This window comes from Fukomys damarensis, unplaced genomic scaffold, assembly GCF_012274545.1.
Source record: "Fukomys damarensis isolate Sample0158 unplaced genomic scaffold, DMR_v1.0_HiC HiC_scaffold_24, whole genome shotgun sequence".
Lineage (NCBI taxonomy): Eukaryota > Metazoa > Chordata > Mammalia > Rodentia > Bathyergidae > Fukomys > Fukomys damarensis.
The window spans coordinates 59,985,416-60,004,629 of NW_022900936.1; the positions used below are offsets into that span (position 1 = coordinate 59,985,416).

The 19,214-nt window shown below is 36.9% G+C and overlaps 1 protein-coding gene across 3 annotated transcripts in view; it reads right to left on the reverse strand.

Moving 5' to 3' along the window:
* Lsamp (limbic system associated membrane protein) overlaps window positions 1–19,214 on the reverse strand; it is a 1,351,571-nt gene that overhangs the window by 52,308 nt on the left and 1,280,049 nt on the right. The window lies entirely within an intron of this gene.

A 19,214-nucleotide genomic window follows, 5' to 3' on the forward strand; every position in this document is an offset into this window, starting at 1 on the left:
TCACCCTTTAGTACATGTTCCTCCTATTGTACCACCCACCGTGACCTGATGTAATAGGAGGAGTCCTCACCAGAGCCATTTCAGTGCTATGAACTTTCATTCCTGAAACTGTGAGATAAATAAACCTCTTTATGCATAAGCTAACCTCAGTATTTTGGATTATAAACATCATGTCATAAAGTAAGCATTCATTGTGCCCCTTCACTTTTGTTACATCAAGCATGTGGGGTAGGAGAGGCAAAGAAGTAAAGTGGAAAAAAAGAAAAAAAATGCAAAATAACTGAGCCATTTGAGAATAAAATAGAAGTAAGAATTCCTGCAGATGTTGATTGTCTCTAGACTACTTCGTGACAGGGGAGGCAAGGCAAGGATTTGACTTGCCGGACAGAGGCATAACGACCATGATCTTTCACCATTGTCATGAGAACTGCAGGGATAATACCCGATCTGTCATTAGTGACTTTACCATGGCTGAGGATTAAATACCAAGAGAGATGAGAGCAGCAGTTGCTGTTTTCAAGAGTCACATAAATCAATTGGCATCTTGCAAGTGAGTGTGTTAAACTCAGCAGGGCAATTGCATTGTGGAAAGATTACTAGGCAGTTTTGTGGCTGCTGAAAAAGCCTTTGAAATGTAATTAAAACAAAGGATAATAACCCCACTTTGCCCTGTAGTCTTTCTTTACAGGTTCTGGTGTTCTAATAACCTCATCTGGGCTCACCCCATGATCTTAGTTCTGAATGATCTGCTTGACCCAATTTGGAGAACTGTTCTTGCTTAAAGTCAGTATGTAAGAAATGAAGAAAGAAGTTGGAGTGAAGACTGAGGGTAGGAAAGAAAAGGAAATGGTTTAGTTATGAACTAAAGTGATGTTCTTGTAATGTTTCCACTGAACTTAAGGTGAACAGCCTTTGGGAATGGCTCAGAAATTGATACAATGATAGTATAGGGATTGTGTTGTGTGGCTTCTTAATGTTAGATGAAGGTGTATCAGTTAGGGATCAGCCTATCAGTATTCATTTTGGGTTGCCGGCTTTGGCTTAAGGGTACTCCTCAGTCCTACCCCCAGCCTTTAACTTCTCTGTGAAGCAGATGGATCATGCGGGGACAGAACCCAGCTGTACTTCTAGAAGTCACCTCCAGGCAGAGTGGGAGCAAACATGAGCACTCCTGCCTACTCTCGGAAGCAGTGAGTCTCCAGCACAGGGCCATGTGCTCCTGGAAGGCTTCAAGGCCAGTGGGCCAAAGCTTAATAGGAAAACAGCAGCGATTTGTCTCCACTGCTATTTATGTTGCAAGGTCTTGACAGGCTGTCAGTGCAAGAGAGGGTCGCTAAATTCACTGTCTTTCAGATTACTGTTACAGTCCCCGACTTGACAAGTCACTTAATTTAAAAAGCACTGCATGGTGGTGTTTCCCTTCCTCCTTTTAAAATGAAAACAAAGGAAGAATAAAAGGGCACCACAGAGGTTTCAACAATTGAAATGAAGAAAGCTCCCAAGCTGTCTCAGCCTGGTGTGTGGACATTCACCAGGGATGCATCACCGACTTCTCTGTAAAGTGGCAAGGGAAAGAGAAGGCTGATGCCAAGGGCTCAGTCTGACCGGCCTATGGACTGGATGATGTTTTTAGGAGGAGAGAGAAGGCAGGCATAACATGAGTTTTTGTTTCTGCTCTATTTGAATATGTAAAGAACATTCAAATGGAGATCCCATCTTAGTAATGAGATACAAATGAGGAATAAAAATTGATTTCACACTTTATTTCTTTACCTGATAATTTACTTTCTGAGGTCTTTAAAATCTGAGGAAGATAACCACAGGCAAAAGATAAAAATTAGACATGGGAAGGGAATGGAGGGGATGGAGAGGGATACTCTAAATGGTAAGATTAATAATTCAAAATATAAATTTTTAATATGAAAGACCTAAATATTTAAAAATGCATGTGCAAGTTGGTTGCATTCTGAATTGTAGAGCATAGCTTTCTGGTAGAATTATAGTCATTTGACAAATACCTGTTGCTACCATGTAGCAGCCAATAATTTAAACAAGAAGTATAAAAATAGAGGAAATAGAAAAAAATATTGTTCTTTTATGGAGTTTATATTCTCATCAGGGGTCAATATAGTCAAATAGCTCTGCCAGATTTGGACTTTATCTCACATGGAAACAAAAGAAATGTTTTGAAGGCTTTTGGAATAATGTTTTAATTTTTATCTAATAATTTTAATAATTGTATTTTCCTTGGCGATTTTAAATGCTTCTACTACTTAAAACTTGATCTGTTTCTTGATTCTGTTCTTTTTTAATTCTTTTTTTGTCTATTCCTGTGTCAGTATTTTCAAATTACACTCACTATAGCTTCATAATACATTTTCATTACTGATATTAATTTTTTCTTTTTTTTTGGTATCGGAGATGGAACTCAGGACCTTGTGCTTTCGAGGCAGGTGGCAGAACCACTGAGCTAAATCCTGGGCTCAATATTAATAATTATTTCTCAAAAATTTCCCAAAGGATTCCAACATAAATGTATTTCAAATGAGTTCTAGAATTATATATGAAAAAACAAAATAATGCAAAATGTACCAATTCCCCCACAATGAATACATTAATTATTAAATAAATATATGAATTATAAAAGCTTTTAAATAAAAATATATATTTTCATTAAGTTTATTGGTATATCTTAGGTATACAATACAGTTACATTCATCATTGGGAACTTGTACCTTTGCATAATGTGTATTTGTTCTTATATTTTCCCCATACTTCTGCCCTCCCATCAACCCATTCTCCCCTTTATCAACTGGAGACTGGATAAAGAAGATGTAGTCTTTTTATGAAATGTGGTACTACGCAGCCATAAAAAACAAGAAACCAGAGATATTTATAGCTAAATGGATGCACACTGGGGACATACTCTTAAGTGAAACAAATAGGACACATATGTGTAAATACTGAGTAGTTTCTCTGGATTGAGAAAATAAAAGTGTAAATACATTTCAAAATGTGTAATTGATAATGTGAAATAGGAAGAAAAGGTCTAAAGGAGTAGGGGAAGTGGGAAGGGTAGGGGAGAGGAAAAATATGAAAAAGGAAAAAACGGAAATAAAGTCTTTGTAAATATTTGTTATTTTGACTGTGCTTTATTGGATTTATGGATTAAGGCAGAGAGATATATATATTTACAGTCACAATTCTTTCTATCCTAGAAGTGACCCTATTTATGTCATATATTAGTCAGTCAATTTTTTCTTTTATAACTTTGTGCTACTTATTCTAACATATTTTATTTGTTCTTGTTTCAAGACCTATAGAGTCTCTTTTTCCATAATTTAACTGATATTAGCCATATTCAGATTGTGTGCCAAAGTTATAATTAGTTACTGATTGAACTGTTTTTTCCTCTTATTGTTGTTGAAATCATATTGGAACAACTGGATATCCTAATTTGAAAAAAAATACCCTCACAATATCCACCAAAACAGATGCATATAGAACAAAGTTGCAAAATTAACTATAAAAGCACTACATGAAAAGTCAAAGCAATAGTTTAATAATATTAAAGAGAAGAATACCTTTTAAAACAAGCAATGAAGTAAGAATCTACAAAGAAAGAAAGACATTATTTTGACTACATAAAAAAGTTTCCTCCAGGGCAAAAAACCTTGGTTAACACAGTTAATATACAAAGAGAAGATGGAAATGTGTTTATGGTATATATGATGTGTCAAATTGCTCAAAAGATGAATTTACAAAGCCAGTAAGATGATTGGCTACTTTGGGGAAAGCATGGCAATTACTACTAAAACTGAAGGTATGCATAGAATCCAGACATTTCACTCCAGGGTGCAGTAATGTACACAGCTACACTGGAAACACCCACATTGTGAATCGATTAAATAAATTGTGGTATAGTCATGCAGTGGAATATCATACAGCCAAGAAAATAATAAATGACAGCTATAAAGTGGTATCATGAGCAGTCTTCCACATATAATGTTATGTACAAGAACAAAGCAGCATAAATATGGTATGAATGCTGGCATAAAAATTATAAATAAACAAAACTAATCTAAAATTTCCGGGGATGCTATATAGTTGGAAAAATTCATAAAGCAAAACAAGGAAAGGATTGTCACAAAATATTCAGCATTGTTATACTATTTATCAAATTAACATTTGTGTCAATTAAATTAGTTCAATTAAATTAGTTCATTTAAGAAATATAACATAAAATACAACATTATGCTCTCTAGTCATAAAAGAGATACTGATTACGGAATACTGTGAATGGCGTATTCTTTATGTTAAAATGTTATATACACACAAAATGCACATATTTATTATCCATAATTGCAACACATATGCTTGCATATGCATAATGTCTATGCACTGTTACTGTCCTTTGTCTGAGTTCTGGGATCAGTAATGCCAGAAGAGTGGGTGGGGTCAGAGAATTTTCTCTCCATTTATGCTAGTTGAATTTTTGACATTTATTATATATTTGTTTTACAATAAAATATTTTTAAAAAACATGTCATTGGATTAAATAATTGTAGTACAGGAAAAAGATACACCCAGCCCAATGGCTGTATTCTAAGGGCAAGTTCCTCATAATCTCTGAGATTTTTCTATTTCTGGCGTAAGGAAAGACAAATTACTAGGGAAATGAGACAGCGACTCCTAATGGCACGGGAATAGTAGCGAGCAAGTTGATATTGTATTAAATTAGAACAATTTTCTAATTAAGTGAACAATAAAGGGCTTAATGACTATATATGGTCATTGTCCTTTCCAACCTGCTTCCTGAACTGAGCAGTGGTCGCTCTTACAGAATTGTGACCACCAGCCCTGTTCATTAAGCCTCAGACTGGAGCCCGGAGGATTTTCAGAATGTCTTTCTCCACTGTGAACCCTGAGGGTGGCAGTATTTGTCTGCACACTCGCCTTCATTCTCCTCACCTACTCTTCACCCTATGGTACACTTTCGCTGATAGTTCTTTGGTCCTCATCCCTGGCAATCAGATTTTACTCCAGTTTCCAGCATAGGCTGACACTGGGCCAGATTATGAGCTTGCCCCATTATTTAGTTGTCAGTATCACCTTTCCTACAGGCCTGGACCTATGTGCTGTATTTCTGTCAGTGATTTAACCACCTCTTACTCTATGCCCTCTTGGCATGTCCTTTTCACTCCGAGAATGTTGAGAATGAGCCCAACTTGAATATCCTTAATGATATAAAATTTGAGTTTTCCAGGAAAGGGGAGGAGATTTGAGGTGAGAGTAGAAGCAAATCACTCTGTGTCCTAGCTCCTTCTTTCTTTCAAAAATGGTGACCTTTTATAGATGAGAGAGTAGGTGACAGCTAAAACATGCCAGGCAAAAATATCAGGCTCAGAATATTTTCCCCTGTTATAGAGCACAGAACTTTGGATCTTAACCAACCACTTAAATGCACTCCATTATTTATTTATATCAGAGAAAAAAATGTTGTTGTGTAATATCTCGGCCCTATGTTGAAGACATTTCATTTTGCACTGGGTAGCTGGCCAGTCTGCTTGGAAAGTTGGCCCCTATCTTTCCATTTCTATCATGTAGGACCTCACAGCAACCACACAGAATAACTGTCTAGGGATTCAATCGCTAATGGACGTCAACCTCAGACCTGTCAAATACTTGTTTAAAATGCTAGATAATTATGAGGTATATCTACTCATATGGTACCATCCATTTATTTAAGAGTCTTTGGATTCTAGCCAAGGATCATGTATTTAAAAATGCGAGCTATTTGGACCATAATTATTTCAGCACTTCCTAGAAATGGCTTCACTGAAGCGAGATTAGAACTTTTCTATCAAGACTATTAAAACTTTACCCCTTTCAATACATTTTCTATGCATTTCATAAACTTCGGCCAAATACACTAGCACATTACTCCTATCTTTTATTAGAGGACTCTATGCATTAGATACTTTTAGAAAACATGTCCCTTCAGATGGATTTTTAAACTGTTACTACTTTTTTTGTATCTATGTGAATCAATATATTTCCCTTTTGCATTTACTTTAGAAAATTATGTAAATACACTCTCTAGATGTTGTGATTAGCTTCTTTCAGGTTCCTGTTAGCATCTTTTCTGAAAGTATGATCCATAAACCATCTGTAGAGGAGTCACACTGCGGCATGCTTATACATGTAAATCCCTGGACCCTTCACAGACATGCTGAGTCGGAAACTCCAAGGATAAGGCCCAAGAATCCATGAATTTATAAAGTCCCCGGATGATGTTCAGGCACTCCTATATTTGGTAACTATCCATCTGACCTTAATGTTCTGATATCCAGGCAACCAACTTTTTTCTTTTCTCAAAGGAGTTCAATAAATTCTAGGTCACAGGAGTTAGCTTGGTCTGGGATCAGTGGTTAATCCATTTTTGGTTAGGAGAGACAGAAAGAGAGAAGTTATATTATAATAAGGGAATTAATATTCTGTATTAAATTAAATTCCCTTTGCTGAGCTAACAATTCAGCCTCCATTTGTTGGGTACTACTTTGTATCTGTCACTTGGACTGCTTACATATGCTAATTCATCTATTTGTATAAGTTTATTTTTTTCTCTTCCTTTACAAATGAAGATTTTTTTCCATCTCACAGCTACTAAGTATTCTAAATTTAAAACTTTATACCATATTTTCAAAGTCTTGCTTCCAGTCCTGTGATTGTTCTCCATCTTGTCTCCGTTGAGTCAACCAGGTCCTCTGCCTGGAACTCCAAACCAAGGCTGGGTCCCAGCTGTCAGCCACTCTTTGCAGTCCTTCCCATCCTATAGTTTATTTTGTGTTGCTTAGTATGATCACTAGATTTTCATATTATAAAAGTCACTAAGAATAAATAGGTCATGTACTGGCAAAGTTGAACAAAAAAACACACATCACCTTTCCTTGCTCCATTATGCATGAGTTTTGTTACAAAGCACCTTTGATGGGTGGATAAACTGTAAACTTGAAGAATGACAGATAGATGACCACTGACCTTTGCAAATGCTGAAAGATCCCCAAGAATACATTAATTTGCAAACAGCTGAGAAATGTAAAATTTCTTTGGATTGTGTCATGTAGGATTCAGAGCTCTCACACCCCACACTTTTGTAGCTGGCTGCAGAGTTACATTGGGATCACAAGAGGCCAGCCTCAAGTGTAGGCAAGGAAGATAATACAAAGCAGAGTGTGTCTGTGTGGGAAGATTTGACAGGTTTCCAGGCTTGATAAATTGCCTGAAAGATACCAATTTTTAAAGTTTAATTATTTTCCCATTAAGACTCCCTTTGCAATGCAAATATTAATGCAAGTGGTTATACCTTTTATCAGCTAATGTCTTAATTCTCAATTAACACCTAAGGGATTTCCTAGTCTGAAGGCAGTTAAGATGGTACTTATGGGAATAGGTCTAAGGAATTAGGTAAACTTTAGGAAGAGGACACTGAGGGGAAGGAGGAGGTCATAAATTCAGACGTCACATTTTATATAACTGTGGCTTAATTTATCTGAATGTTTGGAGTAACTAGGAAGTGATACTGAAACATAATCATTCTCACTAGTGCATGGGTCTTGATGTGAAATTAGAAACAGATATGGATAAATGGGTCACTGTATGTGATATACATATAAAACATAAATATATATATAGATGGTGTAAAGCATATTACAAGTTTTGGGTTGGTTTGAGGTAATGTTAAGTGGACTTTTAAACTTGCTGATCCATACCTCGATGAAGCCAAAAATGACCCAGTTTTTCAAATAATAATTGGGAAAATTCTAAGCAGGAGGTCTTGGAATATGTTCAGTAAATTGTTAGATTTTGAAATCTCCTTATTCTTTCCCTCCTTGTGTACTATTTAAAATAATGTCAGTTTCTGCAAGGCTAAACCTAATTATATCAGTATCTCTACATAACATATGATGATGGAATTTTAACTTCCTGGTCAAAACTTCCGTAATTTCAAGGTGAATAAAGTCAAGCACTGAAATCCTTCTTTTTGGCAGACGGTTTCACCTACAGGCAAACTTGTAGTGTGTAACCTGTTGTGTTGGGTGGCAAAGGAGACCACAGAAAAGATGCCAAGGCAAGACAGCATGAGGGAGAAGTCCTGAAGCAAACGAGAAGGTAGAGTCCTGCACAGGGAGGTCATAGGAGAAATCAAGCAAATCTTAACCATGGGGAAGAAAATGCTACCAGGAGTGCAATGGCCTATAGTAGGGTGCCAGATACCCACAGAATCAAATCACCTTCGCTAGAAGTCAGGACAGACATAAAAGTTTGAGTAGGTTGGTTAGTCCTGAAATGTACTCACTGAAATACTTCATTTTGATATGGCATGCAATTATCATACTAAGAGGGGTCACCTGGATCTCTACCTGACAATAAATGAATAGGTGAGTACAGGAGTGTGCAGAGGTAGCACAGTATAGAAAAGCTTAAGGTTTCAGAAAAGAATGGAGCGAGCATTCCTGACAATACAGCAATAAGCTTTCATCCTTTTTAAAGATTCAGGACGTATTTTGGTTTTTACTAAACCAACCATCTTGGTGATTTTAGACCACAAAGTGTAATCTTTAGATTCTAGCTTGGGTAAGTACATTTGCATATCAGATACAATAAAAAGGTTTGGTCCAACTCTTATCAATATCTAATAACTAATCTAATAGAGTATCAATGTAGACAACTTTTGTGTGCTATTCTGTATGAGTTATTGGCCATCACTATGGAAATGGGAGCACTGGCTATGTATTATATGTATGTGCTGTTGAGGGTCTGGATAAACACTGGTTAGGGCATGGATTAGGTTGGACCACACTAATCAAAAGAAAATGAAATCCTAAGACAGCCAGGAACTGCTCCAACCACTCACCCAATCCAAGCACTGGCCATCAAGAAATATATCTGTTTCTATATCAAGCAGTCAAAACAGAAATACAATAAAGCAGTGCAAGGATGAGAAGGATTTGGAAAGAAATAAGAGTGTATGTATGCAAATATTTTCAGGAACAGTTGGAGAATAAAAGCATGTGCCTGGGATTTAGTTAGCAGGAACATAGAATTATTCCTTAAATTAGCAAAAATTTATTTTTCTCTAGAGTTCAAGGTAAGAAACTTGAGACTCACATACAAAATGAAATTTGGCTAAAGGAAAATTGTAAAGTAATTTAATTGGATTTAACCAAAACCATACAGACTTAGTTTCCCTTTTCTGGAAAAGACACCACTGAATTTCCCAAATTACAATCCAAGACACAGATTTCTAAAATTATTTGAGTGGCAGATTTAAATATAGAAAGCAAAATTTTTTATTATGTAATATTTGTGCATATTCTATATTAGTTAGATTTCAATTCAGAAAAATGATGCATGCACCCCAAAACTTCAGAATATATGAGACAATGTTCAATCAACAAAAAGTTATTCAGTAATATTATGCCCTCATTCATCAGGAAAAGAATATGAATGTTCCATTGTAGCAGGTAACAAGCTATGTTCAGGAACATCAGTGTCCCTTAGAAAATACCTTGAAAACCATCCAAATAGTTTCCAGAAGGACAGATCAATGCAACTGAGCTCAAGGGACAAAATTAAATCAAATCATTTAAAGGGATAAAAAGATTATGACTGTTGCATAGACCAACTGCCAACTATCCAAACATTGATAGCCACAAATGAACAGCTAAGTAATGACAAGAGACCATTTGATATCCTCTGGATTTTTCATAAAGAGCTGAATCTGGGGTGTGTGTGTGTGTGTGTGTGTGTGTGTGAGAGAGAGAGAGAGAGAGAGAGAGAGGAAGACAGATAGCCTTAAACATAGGAAGAATGGCTCTCCTTTGTCAGGCCCTACTTAAAGTGTATCAGCTTCTTTGAGTATAAAGCATAATGCAGAATTTAACTTGATGACAATTATAAGTCTAGCACTGTGTTCAGAAGATATGACAAAACAGAATAATGTAATACTAAAAAAAGAAAAGGGATGCAACTATTTGGGAAACTACTACTATATTGATGAAAATTAATTAATAATGACAAAGTTGCTCTTCCGGTTAATGCCCACTATATTTAGATACACTAGTTCCCCACTTTTGAGTAAAATGAACAGTTCCCAGACACAGTATGCACTCATTATATGGTAATGTTTTGTAATCTTTTGGCTATGTCCATCTCTAAACGTTTCTAACCTCTTGGGACTCTGAATAGCCTTCTCTATCTCTGATGAATCATTTGAAAAACACAGGATTAGACATTTAACACAGATTTCTTTTTGAATAAGGATATATACTTATTGCATGTTATTATAAAATTTTCCATGTATAATTATTAACTAAGGTTGTTGTTTATTTTTTTTCCAAATGTAACTTAAAACCAAAAGGAGTACAGAGCAGAGGTTGCCAATCTGTCTCAGAGGCCAAATTTGAGCTGCTGCCTGATTTTGTGCATCTCATAGCTAGGAATGGGTTTTGCATTTTTAAATGTTTAAAACAATTACAAGAGCAACATGACACAAGAAAATGATATGAAATTCAAATTTCAGTATTCATAAATCATATTTTAGCGGGACATATGCCCAGGCATTTAGTCACTGTCTATGCTACTTTCTCATACAATGCCAAAGCTTAACTGCAACAGAGAGTATATGCCCTACAATCTTTAAAAGATTTGTTATCTTGTGCTGTGGAGAAAAAGCTTGTTTATCCCTGGTATATAAGGATAATCTCTAATATAAAAGTCTGCTAAACTGCATCTTTCAATGGGAGAGTTGTTATTTTCTAATTGAGATTATAGCAGATGATAATGAATGTATATTACAGAAGTAACATTCTATGATCTAGGCTCTATTCAGTTATTTTTGAATAACTACCATCTGAATTTATCTGTCCATTTTACATGTTTAAGTCATCCTAAATCCTTTTCTAAAGCTGTGACTCCAAAAGCTAGAAAATAATCACCAAGGAAACTCCTTACAAAGGAAGCTTTCAGACCCATCTCTAGAACTTCTAGGGCAGCAGGTCTGGGGCAAGCTCCAGGAGTCCTCACTAACACCACAGTGGTGACTCTGGTATCTGTGTTTACTGCTAGAGCTTTTCAAATGCAGTCCAGTTCACTGCTTTCTTTTCTCTGACCTCAACTAATCAGCCATGCTGTACAGAAAGCTTTAAAAGTCCTGGCTGCTGGTATGAACTAAAGTATTCTATCTTGCATCCTGAGACTCTCTAGGGAAGAGATTGTTGTGCTTCCTGTGGAGGTATTCTCAGGAGAAATGCAGTAAAAGTTAGGATCAGACTAACAGTCGTACACTTGCTTCTTTCTGAAAAGGCCCCAGGCATTTCTTTTGCTTTTTGGCGGGACAGTGATCACAAGCCTGTAAGGTGCACAGTGTTTTTGGAACCCTCAGCAGAGAAAAGCCATTATGTGAAATCACACATAAACGTCCAACAAGATGGGAGAGAAATACATAAGAATCAGTCATAGAGCTTTCAAATGAAGAAAACAGAAATTGTATTTCCAATAGTTGAAGTGTCTCCCTTCTGAGAGCAGATCCCAAATTCTCAACAAACCTGTTTCTAATTTTATGCTGGCTTGGAGTTCTTAAAATTGAAAGAACACAGAAGAAATGGCGTGACATTCTCATGGGCCTAAACAGCCACATGGTCTGGGCTTGAAACAGAGATATTCACTTTCTCCATCTTTTAAATTTTTCTCTTTTCCCTGACTCAAGGCTCAAGACTAAGATTAATTCTATTCAGCAGGGAGAAAAAAAATATGGCTACAGAGAATCAGAAATTATGCTTAGAAAGATATAGCTCTGGGAAATCAGCCTTACCACAAAAGTTTCCAACAAGCCTGAGAAGGACTCAGGAAAGGCAGACTCAAAGGAAAAACGTTAGCAGTGTAATATTGAAATACAGAAGGGAAAGAAGATAAGATATCCTTATTTAAATTGTTCCAGCATATGAAGAAAGACTCCACCCGAAGAAAACCAACTTGTATATCATGTGTGTGCGCGTGTGTGTGTGGGGATCTCCAACTATCTGTTCCTTTTTGTTCTACTCTAAGCCGAGGGTGCCCTATCGCCTAAGTGTCCAGGGTACTGTTGAAGCTTTGTAAGATTCTAGGAAGAATTATATGTTTATGTGAGAGAGCAGAGCAGGAATAGCATCTGCAGTACATAAGCTAGAAACAACACGGCACATACCACCAATCCGTTCACCTCAGGATAAGAAGTGATCACCAGCTGAACTCAGAAACAGCTCTGCTCCATGCAGCACAGGGTCTTGTAGAAAAGAAGTTATAAACTGTTTAGAACAAATGTATAGCTTGGTTAGCCTAGTTACGAGAACTAAAATGTTTGTGTCTAGTTGTCATTTATATCTTGGCATCTCACTTTTGTGCCCTTTTTCTCCCTTAGATTTCAGTTAAGTTATATACTTAATTATTTTTGATGCTGTGAAAATGACTAAAGAAGAGTTAAATATAAATATAAAGATAAAATAACCCTCAGGAATGATCAACTGCATAATTTTGGGTACACATGCACGCACATGTGCTTGTGTATGTTTGTGTATGTGTCTGTGTGTGAGCACAAGCTGCGTCCCCTCTCAAGTAGGGAAAATGAGAAATCAGAAAGATTTCTGCGAAATAAATTTTATTGTCTCTATACTCCCAAATCAAAGAGAGCAAGATCATTTTTCCTTCATTGCTGGAATAGCTGCAAGTATTCTCTGGGCAGATGGGTTTTCTTTATGTGTCAACGCAGTGCGACATCTAGTCCTTAATTTAGCTCTCTGACGTTAAAAATGCAAGAGGGAATGCAGCATGGCATCAAGTCTCTCCCTGAGCCCACAGGGGTTGCAGCAAAACCAAAAGCACTGGCTTTCTTCAGTCCTTTCCGACTCTTGTCTCTGTGCATTTATTCATGCTTGTGGCATTTAAGCTTGATTCTGACTGGCTTAGGAGATCCCCACAGGGGATTAGTGGATCATATTTCTGGATGTTTCTGGATTGTTCTGGGCCATGACCTTGGTCACTATATCTGGCACCTTGCCCCTTCATCTCTGGTGCTACTCCCCTGCTCTGTTTCTTGGTTGCCATGAACTAAGTAGCTTTGCCGCACTATGCCCTTCTGCTATGATGTTTCTGCCTTGGAGAAAGCCAACCATAGGTTGAATCCCTAAAACAGCCAAAACGAACCTCTCTTCTTTAAGTTGTGTGTGTTTGGTATTGCTTTATAAAGGCAGGAAAACTGACTAAGACAGGGGATGTAGCTAAATGTGAAGGCCCTGGGCTCAATCTGCAGTAGTGGACCATCTGAAGATATTCAAGTTTTACTAGTTCTTAGTCTTTTCCAACATGGCAGCCATTTTAAGAATCATAGCTATCTCTTGACTTCATTTGGTAGAGAAATATCATTTAATTAAAATGTTTTCTAACCATTAATGGCCAAGTTAACAGATAAATGAGAGTAAGAGCCAAAAGATGTACAACTCAAATGAAAAGTCTAAAGTACTGGTACAAATACCTCTCTGTGCTGAAGAGGGGACACACAATGGCCTGAAGAAGAATCCCCAGGCTCTTGGGGTCTCACTGGGTCCCTTGTCTCTCTGGGATACTTCAAAGCTCCCCTAGAAGCAGCCCGGCTCCTAAGCTGTCAGGTAATAACCACTGCTAATCTTCCCTGGAAAGTTCCTGCTGGCATAGGTCCAATGAGACAGGCACTCAGCACCCTAGGCCAGCCTGAAGACACCTGTGGGACCTGTGTGCCGTACAGATGGGGAAGTGGAGAGACACACCTGGCCTCAAGTACCTGCCCGACGTCTTTCCATCTTTAGCAAAAGGAATTTAATTTGTCTGCTTCCCTTCCCTATCACAGCCTCCACTGTACATATTTCCAGCTATCCAAGCCAAGATGCTTGATCACTGAGACCTGGCAACCCCAGCAGGAGCTTATGACATCACATTTCCATTTCCACAAACGTGTTGTGTTTTAATGAAAATAAGTCTTAGATCAAAAATAAGTCTTAGAGACAAACATGAATGAGAAACAGGCCCCAGGTGAGGTATAAAATCTGCGGTCAATCCAACAGGTGCCTCGAGTGAAGCATCCATCTCAGTACCGCCAATCTTCGGAGGGCTTTTCCTATGGTATGAGTTGCTTGATCATATTTCACTGATGAACAATTTTCTTACAACCAGGAATCCCTGATATCCTTGACTTGTGAACAACCTCTTTTAGGTGATGTCCAGAGCATAAGGCATTGAAGGACCAAGACAGCAAAGTGCAAGGGGTATGCGGGAGGAAGTAGAATGTAGACATCAAGAGAAGACAGGAACAAGTGTCAAAAGGAGGACAGCGATAGGAGCAGGAAAGAAGACAACAAAGTTTCCAAGAAAGCAAGAGTGCACACAACAGTTTGGACAGTATGCGGTAAGAAAAGAGGAGCAGGGAGAAGAAAACACCTGCTTTTTAGTGAGAACTGTGAGCTGAGAACTTTCCATGAGTTGTATGATTTAATCATCCTTAAATTCTGTAATACAAATATTTGTATCTCAACAGATGAGGTAGCTGAAGCTCCGAAGAAATAAGTACCTGGTCACAGACCATACACATAGTGGGACAAAGGAAGAGAATTAATAGTCATTTACTGAATAAATATTCATTGAGATCTTACTGTGAACCAGTATACAGTAAAGAATTCCACACATATTATTTTGTTTAATTCTGGAAGCATAACCTTATGATATATGATAACCGTTTCTTTATATAACCATCCCTATTATATGTATGTGGAAAAGAGCTTTGAATTAGGTTAAGCTTATAAAGCCAGTAAGTGGAGGACTCAGGATTTGAATTCAGCTCTGTATATGCATAGCTCCCAAGACATGCTTGCTTATTTATTTATTTAGTTAGTTAGTTATGCTGAGGATCAAACCTAGGACCTACTTTACCCCTAAACTATACCCCTAGCACTAGTTCATTCACTTTTTATAACAAGGGCAGAAGTTATATTTCAAAAATAGCAAAAGAAGTGAATGAAATATGTATAATTCAAGATTGAATAAGTATAGAATATATAGGATGAAATACTGGAATTATGCTAAAATATAAAGTATTCAGTGATTAGATTAAAACCTTTTGCTGTATCAGGACAGAAAATTAATTATAACCTTGATACCATTAATATCTTATTTTTCTGATCATTTTACTTTACTTTCTTGATTTTAGAAAATAATTAACCCTATATAGTGTATCAGAATATTCTCACTGGTTAGGGTATGGGAATTCATAGTTTCCCATTACCTTTGGGAAAGTCATTAAAATTTTTCAAGATTTATTTCCCCATCTGTACAATAAGGATATAACACCTGTCTTCACAAGATTGACTTCATAAAATTGCTAAAAAGTTCAAAAGAGGAAATAAATGGAAATTACAAAGTTCTCTACCCATGTAGGTAAACGCATAGAATTAAATTTAATAGCTCTCTTGTCACTGGTTGCTGGAAAGCCTCCAGCTCGCTTCTCCTTCTCCCCTCCGCAGAGCTTGCCAGGATATGACCTTCCTTCCACTTAGGAATCAGACCACAATGGAGCAAGTCCGATGAAGTCCCATTCACCCATTTGCAGAACTCCAGAGCTTGAGCATAGTGAGAAATATTTACACTCAGAGCTTCTACAACAATGTAGTTTATTCCTCTTGGACCCTTTCTCTATGTTTTACCATATATTTAAGTCTAATAGAGTTTGAATGTTGCAAAACACTGATTTATTAGTTTGCTATGCTAGTGTTGGACATTTTAGATTTCAGCATATAGATTGATGCAAATAGAACATGCTGGGCTCCATCCCCCCAAAGCATTCCTTTGTCTGGACTCCTTCTCAAATTTCATTATCCAGCCCAAATCCCATTTGCCTTATGATAACTTTCTCAGCTTCTTCCCTTCTCCTGCCTTCTTTTCCTAACTTCTTGAAACTACCCTTATTCCTAATGTTCCTGTTCTTGTATGTCTTTATATTCCTCATTTACTCGTTGACCTGTACATTATTTATATTTTCAGCTAAATATATTCTTTTAAAGCATTTTAAGACATTTCTTAATACATGTGCGCAGTGCATAACACTTAGGCTTCTTGTGGGGAGTTGGAGCACATACATAACACATTTTAACGCCTTTTTTGGCCCCTTTCCCTTCTCTTCCTCTCCTTCCACCCATTTCTTGATCTCCTTCCTTTTCTTGTACATGTTTGTAATAAATAATGTTTACATAATATATTATTTCTATTTTACACCCCTTTTCCCTCCCCTTTCACCTTTTCTATTCATCACCTCTTTCCTGTGAAAAGGAAATTTCTTTCCTCCCTACTTCCTATTATCGATCTTTTATTTTGCTCTTTATTTATATTTTGGGTTTCTCATATAAGATAGATCATGCAATATTTAGGTTTGTGTGTCTGATTTACTTCACTCAACATTATGGTCTTAAGGTGCAGCCATTTTCCTAAAGATGACTCAAGTTTATCTTTCTAAAGAAAGCAGAATAGTACTCCATTGTGTGTAAATATCATATTTTCTTTATCTACTCATCTGTTGAAGGACATAGAGGCCACTTCCAAGATTTACCTATTATGAATTGTGACTATAAACATGAGTATTCATATAACCCTGTAAGATGATGTATTTAACTATTTTGGGAAGATACTTAGAAGGGGAATAGCTGGTCAAGTAGAATTTTTAGTTTCAGTTTTTTGAGGAAACTCCACACTGATTTCCAAGTGGTTGTGCTAGTTTACCTTCTCACCAACAGTGTCAAAAGCCACCACCACCCTCCCGCCAGCTTCTGCAGCATTTGTTATTATTTGACTTCTTGATGATGGTCATTCTTAAAATAGAATCTCAGTGTTGTTTTACTTTGCAGTTTTCAAATGGTCGTGATATTAGGCATTTTTAAATGTTTTTATTAGCCCTTTGCAGTTCTTCTGTGAAGTGTCTGTTTGTTTGCTTGCCCATTTTTTTGATGGGGTCTTTTATTTTAGGGAGGCAAATTGTCTTGAGTTCTTTATATATACTAGATATTATTCCTTGAATACCTATTGAATGCCACACACTGCATGAGGTGTGGAATGGGGACACAATTGTGAATAAAGCAGCCTATTTTCACTTCCCTGAAGCTTCCACCTCAAAAAACATATCTATGATCATTTGATTAAGTATAACTGTTAATTGTGAAGAAAGCAATATATATGGTGTAAAACAGAGATATTTCCATTTTTTCTTTCCTTCAGAGGAAGCAAGCCAGGTCATTTTAATCTAACATTTAATTGTATTTGTTCCTTTTGTATTCTTTATCTTCACTTCCGAATAAGATTGTCTTCATATCTTCACTCATTCCAGCTCTGAAGTCTTTAATTCAGTGAGATACTAGGGCTGGAGTCTGATAAGTGGTGGTAGCTACATTTTGTTTTCCCAATGATGGTGGATTATCAAAATTACTGTGCTATATGCATGTCTCTATAAATAGAAACTTATTACTTTGGGGTACATAATAATTATAATATCCCCAATATCACTATCTCTCTTCCTGTCTCATAGTAGATACTCAATAAATGATGGCTTCTAATGATGAATCTCAAGTGACTTTTCTTTGGCAAGCTACTGCTGTCGTGACTGAAGATTCACTTGAAAAGGACTACCATCTTAAAAACTGTGACCAAAGGATGGAAGCAAAACTTGCGAGATTATGGGATGTCTTTTTTTTTTTTTTTTTTTTTTTTTTTTTTTTTTGTACCAGGGATTGAACTCAGGTTCTTGCGCTTGCAAGGCAGGCCACCGAACCACTGAGCTAACGGAGGATCTGTCTTTATGGTTTTGACTTCAGTAACATCATGTCCACTGTTCTTGAGCCCCGAACCAAAACTACACCTTATGACTCATAAAGGAAATCCTAAAAACATATATGGGAGAGTGTAAATATGTGACTATTTTGAAGTATCTTTACAAAATGTGACCTTGGGTGAGCTTTGCACAACAGGATTTTTCTACTGAGTCTTACAAACAATATCCCTAATTCAGATGGTGTGTTTATACAAAGACACAATCCTTTCCTAACTTCCACACGGGTAATTGATTTTTTTTTCTATCACTTTAATTCTTACAGCATCAAGGAATTCTTTTCTGTTCCCAAATATAATGAGAGCTCTGTTCAGGAGATTTGCCTTGGTAGCTAATTTTTTATGCTAATCAGTCATATAATTATCTCCATTTCAACACCTCTATTGCTCCAGATCTTTTGCATGAATTTTTTGCATTAGCCCTGAAGAGGATTTCAAAATTAGTAATGCCTCAAATTCCTCATTCACTCTTGCTGAAAGAAGCAGCTCTGATAAAGAAAGCTAATTTACTTTTTAGTCAACAAATGGCACCCATAATTTTCATGGGGTTCTCTCACTTTACCTTGATGGAGGTTTAATTTCCTTCAGCTGTTTTACACATACTGACCAGTAATACACCACCAGTCTGCAAAGAATTGAGTGAGAGTTGGTAGTACTTAGCTGTAAGGTGGATCAAGAACCAAGTATTTCTGCCAGAGAGTAGGAAGTTACTATTGATTTTTCTCCTATCCCTCTGCTCTGCTGATTTGATTTTGCTGAAGTCTTGCCTCCTGCTCATTCTCTGATCTTGCACAACCGCATGCAGTGCCCTCACCAGGGTTCTATCATCACATCTCACTCTTGAGATCTACTCGTCCTGCTCTTCACAATTATCCTCTTCTTTTCCTTACAATCACCTCTCAGCAGATTTATTTTCCTCTTTCCCATCCTTCTTTTCTTCCTTTTTCCCTCTTAACTTCATTTTGACCATAAATGTGTAAGGAAAAACATGTGGGGATCCCATAACACCAGCTAAGTCGCTGAGTTAAGATTCTGGGAAGAAATGGATAATTCTTCATCACCAGGACAGCAGTTTTAATACATTTCTTCTTCATATAGCTCTTTCTCCCAAGAGTTGTCTACACATTTCTCCCCTCTCTAACTCACCCTTCCTTTTTGGAAGCTTTCCAGAGATAAAGCAGAAGGAAGCAGTCTGAGAAAGGTTAGGCAAACACAACAATATTACTGGAATAAGTAACATATTGCTCATTAAACATTTAAAATCAACAGTTGCTCGCTCG